Source organism: Capra hircus, chromosome 16 (assembly GCF_001704415.2).
Source record: "Capra hircus breed San Clemente chromosome 16, ASM170441v1, whole genome shotgun sequence".
NCBI lineage: Eukaryota > Metazoa > Chordata > Mammalia > Artiodactyla > Bovidae > Capra > Capra hircus.
Window position 1 is genome coordinate 8061416 of NC_030823.1, and position 12755 is coordinate 8074170.

Consider the following 12755-nt stretch of genomic DNA (forward strand, 5'->3'; position numbering starts at 1 on the left):
TTACCCTGGATCCACCAGGGCTGGACTCCGGCAGGAAACAATGGAAACATGATGTTTTGGCTCCATGATGCTTTTGAACTGTGTTGTTGAAGACTCTTGGACTGCAAGGACATCCAATCAGTCCATCCTAAAGGAAATCAGTCCTAAATATTCACTGGAAGGACTGATGCTGAAGCTGAAGCTCCAATGGTTTGGCCACTTGATGCAAAGAACTGACTCTTTGGAAAAGACACTGATGGGAAAGATTGAAGGCAGGAGGAGAAGCGGACAACAGAGGATGAGATGGTTTGATGGCATTACCAACTTGATGGACATGAGTCTGAGAAAGCTCCAGGAGATGGTGATGGACAAGGAAGCCTGTGTGCTGCCATCCATTATGATGCAAATAGTCAGACATGGCTGAGTGACTGAACTGAACTAAAATTTAATTATTTCTAATGAAAAGGACAGTCATGCATGTTTTTAAATAATTTCAACAGTTTTTAATGAGAGCTGTTGACAATATGACTTTATTCCTGCATCTTCTCAATTGTTTCTTCCTCATATTTGCCCTTTTATTTTCCTACTTGGCCAGATTTGGCTTTCCCTTCCAGGATCTTTTTGCAGTCTTTGTCTGGTTTTAGTCTAGTGTTAACCTCCTTGCTGGAGTGAATGCCCACATAGAGAGTTGTACCATTAGCCTTCTCCTACTGCATTTCTTCAGTGTAGTTGACACATTTCTTCCTGTAAACCTGGATTGCTTTGCCAATTTGCTGCCTTTTGTAGTGCCCTCCTACAACTTGTACTTTCTGAATTTCATTATCCTTTTAGAAGGGCAAGGATTGAACCTTTTACTTCTGTCTCAGCTCTTTAGAAAGAGGAGAAGACATAATTTTCCTGTGAATAGGGGAAGGCGCATTGAAATGTGGTTTTTTGTTCTTGCTTAGGTCAGAAGTCACAAAGGGATTTAACTCTTCTGACCATTTGAATCTATGAAATGGAGCATGAATAGACTAAACCCCCTCCAAAATGAATGAAATTAGGCCTTATATCTAGAGACTAGAAAATGCACAGGACTTGGGTCCAAAAAATCTTCCAATGGCCAGTGAGGCCTGAAAGTTTTACCAAGAAAGTACCCCAATACCATTTTTTAAAAAACTATCCTACCCAGACTAGACTCCATCGCCACAGACTCCCTTCCCTTCAGCTCAGCTGAGATTTCCAAGTGTCAAAACCCTCTTTCCTCTGGCTGGTGGTGCTAGGAGAAAGGCCAAGACTGTTCCGGCCCTTCTGTGGCTACCAGAACTGGGCAACACGCCCTGAATGAATGGCTGCAGATTACATACCTTGTCTCAGCAAATACTTACCCACTGGCCAATCATGTACTTTTTTATGGTTCAAATATATATGGTTCAAAATGTAGAATATCCACAAGAAATAGAATAAAAATCACCAGGAATAATTATAAGATAAAGGTATTATTCTTACTTTTAAGTTATTGTAAGAATGTAGTTGATAAAATGTTTTATTTTTCATTATATGTCTTTTTGTCCTCTTATACACATTCAATATTGTATTTTACTCCTGTGTTATCTTCAGTAATTTAAGGGGGAAATTTAAGTGAAATTATACCAAAGATCTTAAAATAAAAATCCAAAGGTAAAAATGAATCACTTTTTTTCTTAAACAAATTGAAAGGAAGACAGAATCACACATATGATAACACACAGTAATGAGCTCTCAAGCTCTCACTCTGTTTGTGTCATTGACCAAAGCTGCCACTCAATTGTGTCTCCTCAGACACATAATTGCAGTTATTCTCTAGCAAATCCTGATGAGGAAGTTATCTTTATCCAGAGCTCTAGTGAGCATGTCGTGTTAAAATTAAAGCAGACAATGACCTTTATGTCTCAGTTCTTATTCCTCCAATAATTACCATTCTGCATCTGCACTTCAAGTAACAGATAAACAAGGTTAATTTAGGAAGATATAAAGAATCTTTCTGAAGTATTCTTTTTCTTCTGATGATAACTACCTAGAGGACGAACACGCATGCTTAGTCACTCAGTTGTGTCTGACTCTTTGCAAATGCAGGGACTCTAGTCTACCTCTGTCCATGGGATTACCCAGGCAAGAATACTAGAGTGGGTTGCCATTTCCTCCTCCAGGGAATCTTCCCCATCCAGGGATCAAACTTGAGTCTCCTGTGTCTCTGGTATTGGCAGGCAGATTCTTTACCACTGCACTACTTGGGAAGCTCTACTATGTTTACAATTCTAATTCTTTTTATAACCACTATCAATGGTCCACTTTCAATTCTCTCTCTAATGATAGTTTCTTTTTATATAAACTTAATTTTATTTGTATCTCTGTGGCTTTTCTCATGCCATTTCCTATAAGGATGTTTCAATAATCCAAGTTATCACCTTTCAAGTAGTCTATTAATCAGTATTGCTTTAAATATCATTATGTAAAGTGTTGATCTGTGGTTCCATAGAATCCTGTACATATATCTATCTGTATTGCTCACAATATTATATGGAAATAAATCCCTTTGTGTGTTTGAATTTGAATTTCATAATAATAGACATTGCAAATTATTACATTCTATATTTTTCATATTTTGTCCTCAACAGTCTGGCTACCTTAGGAAAATTGCAAGCAATAAATTGGTATATTTGAAAATAATCCTGAAAAGATAAACAAGAAAATAAAACTGAAACTTAGAATTTCTAATTATGGAATTCCTCAGATGTTAAATAACATCCTCTTTTCTTATGCCTATTTCTTTATTTTAATTATCTAGACTTTGGCATAAAATGTGAAGCAAAGTAAACTTTATGAAAATTCAGTTCTATGTTGAACAGACCTATGCTCAAGTGAAAATGTGAGATTATAAATATATTGTTCCAGAAACAATTTAAATGTACCCTAATTGTTCACTGAAGCACTATTTACAATAACCAGAACATGAAAGCAGCAAAAATGGCTATTGACAGATGAATGGATAAAAATGTACATGTTATATATGGTGGCATATTACTAAGCCATAAAAAAAAATATTGTCAGTAGCAGTGATATGGAGGGATCTACAGATTGTCATACTGAGTGAAATAAGTCAGACAGAGAAAAGTAAATGTCATATGATATCACATATATGTAGAATCTAAAAATATGGTACAAATGAATTTATTTATAAAATAGATTCACAGGTGTAGAAAGCAAATATGGTTACCAAGGGGGAAAGGAAGAAGGAGGGATAAATTGGGAGATTGGGATTGATTTGCACACACTACTATATATAAAATTGACACTAATAAGAACCTACTCTATAGTACAGGGAACTCTGTTCAATACTCTGTAATGACCTATAAGGGAAAAGTTATCTTTAAAAAGTGGATATATGTGTGTGTGTGTGTGTGTATATATATATATATATGTATATATATATATATATAGAGAGAGAGAGAGAGAGAGAGAGAGTTGATTCACTTTGCTGTACAGCAGAAACTTACACAACATTGTAAATTAATTATACTCTAATAAAAATTAATAAGGAAAATTATATAATCTGACTTTCTGTTTAGTCTTTGAATGATATAGTTGCCTTCAGGAAAAATGTGTAAGTAAAATAATTCTCTAGGAATACATTAGAAACTGAAGACTGAAGAAAGAAATCTGATGACACACATTGACAGACACACACACACACCTTATACAAATATGAGAGAATGTATGAAAATTTCACTCAAATAATATTAGATTTATTTTTAATGTAAAAATATGCTAGCAGTTTGTGTCTGATGTCAATGAATATGGTGGAGTAGGTAGTTCCAAAGGGGTTGTTCCTCTAAAAACAGAGTTAAAGTGAATGAAAACTGTCAGACTTACTTTTTTTTTTTAACTCTTAATTAAAAAAAAAAAAAGTCAAAAGCTTATTTTTGTTGTTTAGTCACTAATTCATGTCTGACTCTTGCAACCCTGTGGAGTATATCCCACCAGGCTCCTCTGTCCATGAGATTTCCCAGGCAAGAATACTGGAGTGGATTGCCATTTCTTTCTCCAGGGGATCTTTCTGACTGAAGGATCAAACCTGCCTCTCCAATTGCAGGCAGATTCTTTACCACTGAGCCACGAGGGAAGCCACAAAGGCTTATAGCAGCCAAGTAAACACCTAATCAACTTAAAAATAGTTGGGGAGTTTTGAAGTACTTGCCTTTGTCCTACCTCACTCCTGTCTCCAAGATGGTCTTGAAATGGCAACCAATATTCCAGTTTGGCATTCTGGTCCCTTGTTCTGGAGGAAGGAAAGTTGATCTTGTTCTCAAATAGTTATTTTTATCTGTTTTATTCTAACACTTACTTGTAGGACTGATGAAAGCATGTGCCTCTGCTTCACCTGATCGAGAACTTTCTCAGGGCAGAAAAGTGGCTAGACAGAGGGCATTTCTCAAAAACCATGGAAGGCAAGTAAAAAACCCACTGCTGCCTAGAGCACATGATTGCAATTTGAGGGACAATAAAAAACTGCCAAAAGCCTGAGAGGAAAATTTGTGGAGAAAGGGTCTTTGAAGAATTATGGAATTGAAAATCTCATATGAGTATTGGGGAATATAGGAAGCCATGTGCATGCCCAGGGGAAGGTTTTTGTTAAAAACAAAAAAACAAAAGAATCTGGGACGGCGCTAAATTTTTACCTCAGGCTGATTTTAGGCTCTGCACAAACAGAAAGTGAAGACTAAGCAAGGTCTGTAACTAGCCATCTTAGTGTTAAAGGAGTGTTGCAACACAGGGCCAATGTGCAAAGACTAAGAGAACTGGGGATTTTATTTTTGTCTCTAAACATTCAAGGGCATCTGTCAAATCAGAAGATAAAAGAAGAGAGACTGCAGTCCACACATATCAATGAATACATTCTTTACAATCGTAGACTAGAAAACTCACTGAAAATCCAACCAATTACAAAGCAGAAAAAGCAAGAACAAAAAAAATTTTAAAGTGGCAGAAGAATATAATCACCAGAATTAACAAGTCATACTATTTAAAATGTTCAAGTTCCAACAAAAAATAATGAAGCATGTAACAACAACAACAAAAAGTATGCCCCACACATAGGAAATTTAACCAAAATTGTCTCTGTGCAAGCATAGACATTGGACTTGCTAGAAACAGACTCTAAGACTCTACTGTGTTACAGTCACAGACGTAAATGGAACTATGCACATAGCTAACGGATATTATGCAATTAATGCCTCAGGAATCATGATATCAATAAAGACACAGAAACTATAAAAAACGAACTGAACCAAAATTCTGGAGCTGTAAAGAATAAAATGTACAAAATTGTGGCATAGGTTTTTCTCTCTACAAAATAATAGTACACAAAAAGTATCAGAATTTTTTGTTTAACTCTTGAAAAAAGTAAAAGGCTTATAGTAATAAAATAAATATAAAATCAAGAAGGAAACTCAAAAATAGTTGGAGCACTTTGAAATATTGTTTAGTAAAATAAAAATCACCAGAGAATTTCAACAAGAGATTTAAGGAACACAAAAATGTATATATAAGAGAGATCAATTGAAGCTATCCAGTCACAGGAGCAGAAAGAAAAACTAACAGAGCTTAAAAAAAAGAAAGAAAGAAAAAGTTGAGATGTATGTAGAAAACACACACACACACACACACGCGCACACACACACACAGAGCAATAAAAGGCTTGTAAGACATCATCAAATTTACTGATATATGCAGAGTAGGAGTCTCAGTGAGAGAGGAGAAACTGACAGAGTATGTGAAGATACAATAGATGAAAACTTCCCAAATGTGATGGAAGACATGATTTTACACAAAGAGGATACGTGATGAACTCCAAGAAAAATGAATAAAACAGTATCCACAATGAGATACACAATTTGAACTGTCTAAAGAAAAAGAGAGCACCCTGAAATCAAAAGAAGAGAAGCTACTTATTATTAAAAAATTTGTTGCCAATATTAAGTGCAAATTCTTAGCAAAAATGACGGAGCCAAGAACGTTGAAGGGTGGCATTCCTAAACTGTGAAAAAACAACAATAACAACAAAATAACTGACTGAATTCCACATCTGATGAACAAAATTTAAAAATCAACATGAAATTACAACGGTTTATGGCATATGGAACTATACTCAATATCTTGCAATAACTTGTAATGAAAAATAATCTGAAAAAGAATATATATACATATGGGCTTCCTTGGTAGCTCAGACAGTAAAGCGTCTGCCTACAATGCAGGATACCCAGGTTCAATTCCTGGGTCAGGAAGATCCTCTGGAGAAGGAAACGGCAGTCCATTCCAGTATTCATGCCTGGAAAATCCCATGGACTGAGGAGCCTGGTGGGCTACAATCCATGGGGTCACGAATGATTTGGGCACGACTGAGCAACTTCACTTCACTTTATATATATATATACACATATATATACATATACATACATATATATATATATACACATATACATATATACATGCAGCTTCTGCTGCTAAGTTGCTTCAGTCGTGTCCGACTCTGTGCGACCCCACAGACGGCAGCCCACCAGGCTCCCCCGTCCCTGGGATTCTCCAGGCAAGAACATTGGAGTAGGTTGCCATTTCCTTCTCCAATGCATGAAAGTGAAAAGTGAGAGTGAAGTCGCCCAGTTGTGTCTGACTCTTAGCGACCCCATGGACTGCAGCCCACCAAGCTCCTCCATCCATGAGGTTTTCCAGGCAAGAGTTATATATATATGTGTATATATATACATATATATATATATATTTGCATGTATGTATGTTATATACATATATCAGTTTGATTCAGTCACTCAGTAATGTCTGACTCTGTGTGACTCCATGGACTGCAGCAGGCCAGGATTCCCTGTGCAATACCAACTCCCGGAGCTTGCTCAAACTCATGCCCATATAGTTGGTGATGCTGTCCAGTCATCTCATCTTCTGTCACTCCCTTCTCCTCCTGCCTTCAGTCTTTCCCAGCATCAGGGTCTTTTCCAGGGTCAGCTCTTCTCATCAGGTAGCCAAAGTATTGTAGATTCACCTTCAGCATCCATCCTTCCAAAGAATATTCAGGACTGCTTTCCTTTAGAATTAACTAGCTTGATCTCCTTGCAGTCCAAGAGACTCTCAAGAGTCTTCTGCAACATCACAGTTCTTCGGTATTCAGCTTTTGTTATGGTCCGAACTAGATGGACCTTTGTTGGCAAAGTAATGTCTCTATTATTTAATAGGCTGTCTAGGTTGGTCATAGCTTTTCTTCCAAGGAGCAAGAAGGAACCTTTTAATTTCATGGCTTTAGTCACCATCTGCAGTGATTTTGGAGCCCAAGAAAATAAAGTCTGTCACTGTTTCCCCATCTATTTGCCATAAAGTGATGGGACCGGATGCCATGATTTTTTTTTTTTTTGACTGTCAAATTTTAAGCCAGCTTTTCCACTCTCCTCTTTCACTTTCATCAAGAGGCTCTTTAGTTCTTCTTCACTTTCTGTCATAAGGGTGGTGTCATATCTGCCTATCTGAGGTTATTGATATTTCTCCCAGCAATCTTGATTCCAGCTTGTGCTACATCCAGCCCAGCATTTTGCACAATGTACTCAGTGTATAGTTAAATAAGCAGGGTGACATACTTCTTTCTCAATTTTGAACTAGTCTATTGTTCCATGCCCAGTTCTAACTGTTGCTTCTTGACATGCATACAGATTTCTCAGGAGGCAGGCAAGGTGATCTGGTATTCCTATCTCTTGAAGAATTTTCCACAGTTTGTCGTGATCCATGCAGTCAAAGGCTTTGGCATAGTCAATAAAGCAGAAATAGATGTTTTTCTGGAACTCTCTTGCTTTGTCTATGATCTAACAGATGTTGGTGATTTGATTTCTGGTTCCCCTGCCTTTTCTAAATCCAGCTTCAACATCTGGAATTTCTAAGTTCATGAAATGTTGAAGCCTTGCTTGGAGAATTTTGAGACTAGTTTCCTAGCTTGTGAGATGAATGCAATTGTGTGGTAGTTTGAATATTCTTCGGCATTGCCTGTCTTTGGAGTTGGAATGAAAACTGACCTTTTCTATTCCTGTGGCCACTGCTGATTTTTCCAAATTTGCTGGCATATTGAGTGCAGCCCTTCACAGCATCATCTTTTAAGACTTGAAATAGCTCAGCTCAAATTCCATCATCTCCACTAGCTTATTTCCTAAGACCCAGCTGACTTCTGACTCCAGGATTTCTGGCTGTAGATGAGTGATCACACCATCATGGCTATCTAGGTCATTAAGATTTTTTGTATAGTTCTTTTATGTTCTTGACACCTCTTCTTAACATTTTCTGCTTCTGTTAGGTCTATACCATTTCTGTCCTTTATTGTGCCCATCTTTGCATGAAATGTTCCCTTCGTATCTCTAACTTTCTTGAGAGATCTCTACTCTTTCCCATTCTATTGTTTTCCTCTATTTCTTTACTTTGATCACTGAGGAATTGATCTTTCTTTTCTCTCCTTGCTGTTCTTTGAAACTCTACATTCAGATGGGTATATCTTTCCTTTTATTCTTTACCTTTACCCTCTCTTCTTTTCTCCACTTTTTGTAAGCCTTCCTCAGACATCACTGCAGTTAAAAAAAAAAATTCCAGATAACAAAAGTTCAAAGAATCAGTTGTTTGTAGACCTATCATATAAAAATGCAAAAGGGAGACTTTAGGGTATAAAAACAAGCACACTTTACAGTAACTTGAAGGCATACAAAGAAATAAAGAATACTGGCAGAGAAAATTACATAACTAAGTCCAAAATCAATCATTATAATATTTCTTGTTTAAAATCTCTCCACTTGTACTTATATGATTTAAAGGACCAATGGATAAAATAGATATAAACTTATTTTAATGGGTATATAATGTATAAACATGTAATTCATGATGACAAAAAAAAAGTCAAGAATCATGCATCTATGTAAGAGTTCAGTTTTCATATACCACTGAAGCTAGGGTACTATTAAACCAAACAATTTACTATAAATGTAAGAAGCTAATTGTAATCTCTAACATAGCTGCTAGAAAATAATTTTAATATAGATATGAAAGGAATTGAAAAACAAAATTGTACACTAAAAAAATAAACACAAAAGGAGAAAATAATTAAGGAATTGGAAAGCAACAAATTATATGATATATATAGAAAACCAATAGCAAAATGGCAGAAGTATTTCCATATCAGTGATTAAATGTAAAGGATAAAAATCTCCAATATAAGACAGAGATTATTGAAAGGGATTAAAAAAATAAGCATGGCCTGACTATTTGCTGTGTTCAAAGGACACATATTTTATTTAAAGACACAAAATAAATGGAAAGTGAAAGGTTGAAATACAATATTACATACAAATAGTAACTAAATGAGAGCCAGACAGGCTATACCAGTATCATAAGAAATAGAATTTAAGTCAAATAATAGTACAAGGGACAAAGAAGGACATCATACATTGATAAAAGTGTCAATTTATCAAAAAGATATGACAAGTATATATGTATCTAAAAATAAAGAGATACTCAAGAATTGCAACTTTTGAGTTTTGAATTTTGATATTCCCTTCAGTCAATACTTTATATTTTATCCATATCAATTGTTTGAAAATATAAATATTTTTGAGTGATGAAAATAAACATTTTTTCTGTTACATTTCTTAGTATTTTAAATATGAGCAAACCAAATCAAGTAAAAGTTCTGTGGCTGAACATTTTGTAGAGAGTGTGCCCAAAACAAAAATTTATATGCTTAAGCCCTGTCCCCCATTATGATTGTATTTGGACATAATGCCTTGAAGGTAGTAATTAAAGTGAAAAGAGGTCAAAGGGTGGCACCCCTAATGGTAGTATTGCTGTCATATAAGAAGAGGGAGGGAGACACCACAAGCACACACGGAGCAAAGGCTGTATGTCAATACAGTAAAAGTGTCTTTAAGCCAAGGGGAGAGGTTGTATCAGAAATCAATATTGCCAGCACCTCGATCTTATACTTCCAGCTTCCAGAATTATGAGAAAATACATTTCTCTTGTGTAAGTCAGTCTGTGGTATTTGTGTGCATTGTTTCCTTAGTCCTGGTATGGATAATATGTATATCTTTATGGTTAATATGTATGCCATACATAAATTTCTTATTAATATAATTAAAAATTTTTAAGAGGTTGGTTGGTTGATTTAATCAAGTGAAATTTTGTGTAAATTTTTTTGATGAAAGTTTCAATCCAAGTGTATAGCTTTAACTTATTGGAATTATGAACAGTATTAACATAAAATTTATTCCATTTTAAAGAAAACATGAATATAGGCCATATATCTCTTATGGCCACCTGAAATTTGCTTGCTAATATTTTTTAAGACAATATCTATGTTCATAAATATGACTTAGCTTAAATATTTTAGAGTTATTCAGCTTAGAATTAAGATTGCTTAAAATTAATACTGCAAAGAACAATATGGCATAGGAACCTGAAATGTTAGGTCCATGAATCAATATATATTGGAAGTGGTCAAACAGGAAATGGTGAGAGTAAACACCAGCATTTTAGGAATCAGTGATGCAAAATTGACTGGAATGGACAAATTTGGTTGAGATAACCATTATATCTATTACAGTGGGCAAGAATCCCTTAGAAGAAATGGACTAGCCCTCATGGTCAACAAAAGAGTTCAAAGTGCGGAACTTGGGTGCAAACACAAAAATTACAGAATGATCTCTGCTCAGTTCCAAATCAAACCATTGAGTATCACAGTAAGCCAAGTCTATGGCAAAACCATGAATGCCAAAGAAGCTGAAGTTGAATGGTTCTATGATGACCTACAAGATCTTCTATAACTGAAACCAAAAATAAGATGTCCTTTTCATCATTGGGGCCTGGAATGCAAAAGTAGAAATTCAAGGCATACCCAGTGTAACAGGCACGTTTGGCCTTGGAGTACAGAATTAAGCAGGTCAAAGACTAACAGAATTTTGCCAAGGGAATGCACTGGTCACAATAAGCACCCTCTTCCCACAACACGAGAGACAACTCTACACATGGACATCACCAGATGGTCAATAACAAAATCAGATTTATTATATTCTTTGCAGTCAAAGATGGAGAAGCTCTATACTGTCAACACAAACAAGACCAGGGGCTGACTCTGATTCAAATCATGAACTCCTTACTGCAAATTTCAGACTTAAAGAAAGTAGGGAAAAATACTAGATTATTCATGTATGACTTAAGTCAAATCCCTTGGCGATCACACAGTCGAAGTGACAAACAGATTCAAGGGATTAGATCTGATAGACAGAGTACCTGAAGACCTATGGATGGAGGTTCAGGACATTGTATAGGAGGCAGTGATCAAGACAATCCACAAGAAAAAGAAATGCAAAAAGGCAAAATCGCTGTCTGAGGAGGCCTTAAAAAATAGCTGAGAACAGAGAATCTAAAGGTAAAGGAGAAAAGGAAAGATATACCCATCTGAATGAAGAGTTCCAAAGAATAATGAGGAGAGAAAGGAAAGACTTCCTCAGTGATCAATGAAAGAAATAGAGGGAAACAATAGAATGGGAAAGACTAGAGACCTCTTCAAGAAAATTAGAGTTATGAAGGGAACATTTCATGCAAAGATGGGTACAATAAAGGATAGAAACAGTATGTACCTAACAGGAGCAGAAGATATTAAGAAGAGGTGGCAAGAATGCATAGAAATACTATACAAAAAAAATCTTCATGACCCAGATAACCATGATGATGTGATCACTCACCTAAAGCCAGACATACTGGAATGCAAAGTCAAGTGGGCCTTAGGAAACATCACTATGAACAAAGCTAGTGGAGGTTATGGAATGCAAGCTACACTGTTTCAAATCCTGAAAGATGATGCTGTGAAAGTGCTGCCCTCAATATGCTAGAAAATTTGAAAAACTCAGCAGTGACAAGACTGGAAAAGGTGAGGTTTCATTCCAGTCCCCAAAACAGGCAATGGCAAAGAATGTTCAAACTACTGCACAATTTCACTAATCTCACATGGTAGCAAAGTAATGTCAAAATTCTCCAGGCTAGGCTTTAATATGGAGAGGGCAATGGCAACCCACTCCAGTACTCTCGCCTGGAAAATCCCATGGACAGAGGAGCCTGGTGGGCTGCAGTCCATGGGGTTGCGACTGAGCGACTTCACTTTCAAGTTCCACCTTGATGCATTGGAGAAGGAAATGGCAACCCACCCCAGGGTTCTTGCCTGGGGAATCCCAGGGACGGTGGAGCCTGATGGGCTGCCATCTACGGGGTCGCACAGAATTGGACACGACTGAAACGACTTAGCAGCAGCAGCAGCAGGCTTTAATAGTTCATGAACGAGATCTTCCAAGTGTTCCAGCTGGACTTAGAAAAGGCAGAACAAGAGATCAAATTGCTAACATCCACTGGACCATAGAGAAAGCAATAGAGTTCCAGAAAAACATCAACTTCTGCTTTATTTGCTATGCTGAAGCCTTTGACTGCGTGGATCACAACAAACTGAGGAAAATTCTTCAAGAGATGGGAATATCAGACCACTTTACCTGCCTCCTGAGAAATCTGTATGCACATCAAGAAGCAACAGGTAGAACCAGACATGGAAAAACAGACTGGTTCCAAATTGGGAAAGGAGTATATCAAAGATGTATATTGTCACCCTGCTCATTTAACTTATATGCAGATTACATCATGTGAAATGCATGGCTGGATGAAACACAAGCTAGAATCAA

At 36.4% G+C, this 12755-nt stretch overlaps 1 pseudogene; it reads right to left on the reverse strand.

The window, feature by feature from the left end:
- LOC102190155 overlaps positions 510-12755 on the reverse strand; it is a 35055-nt pseudogene continuing 22809 nt past the window's right edge.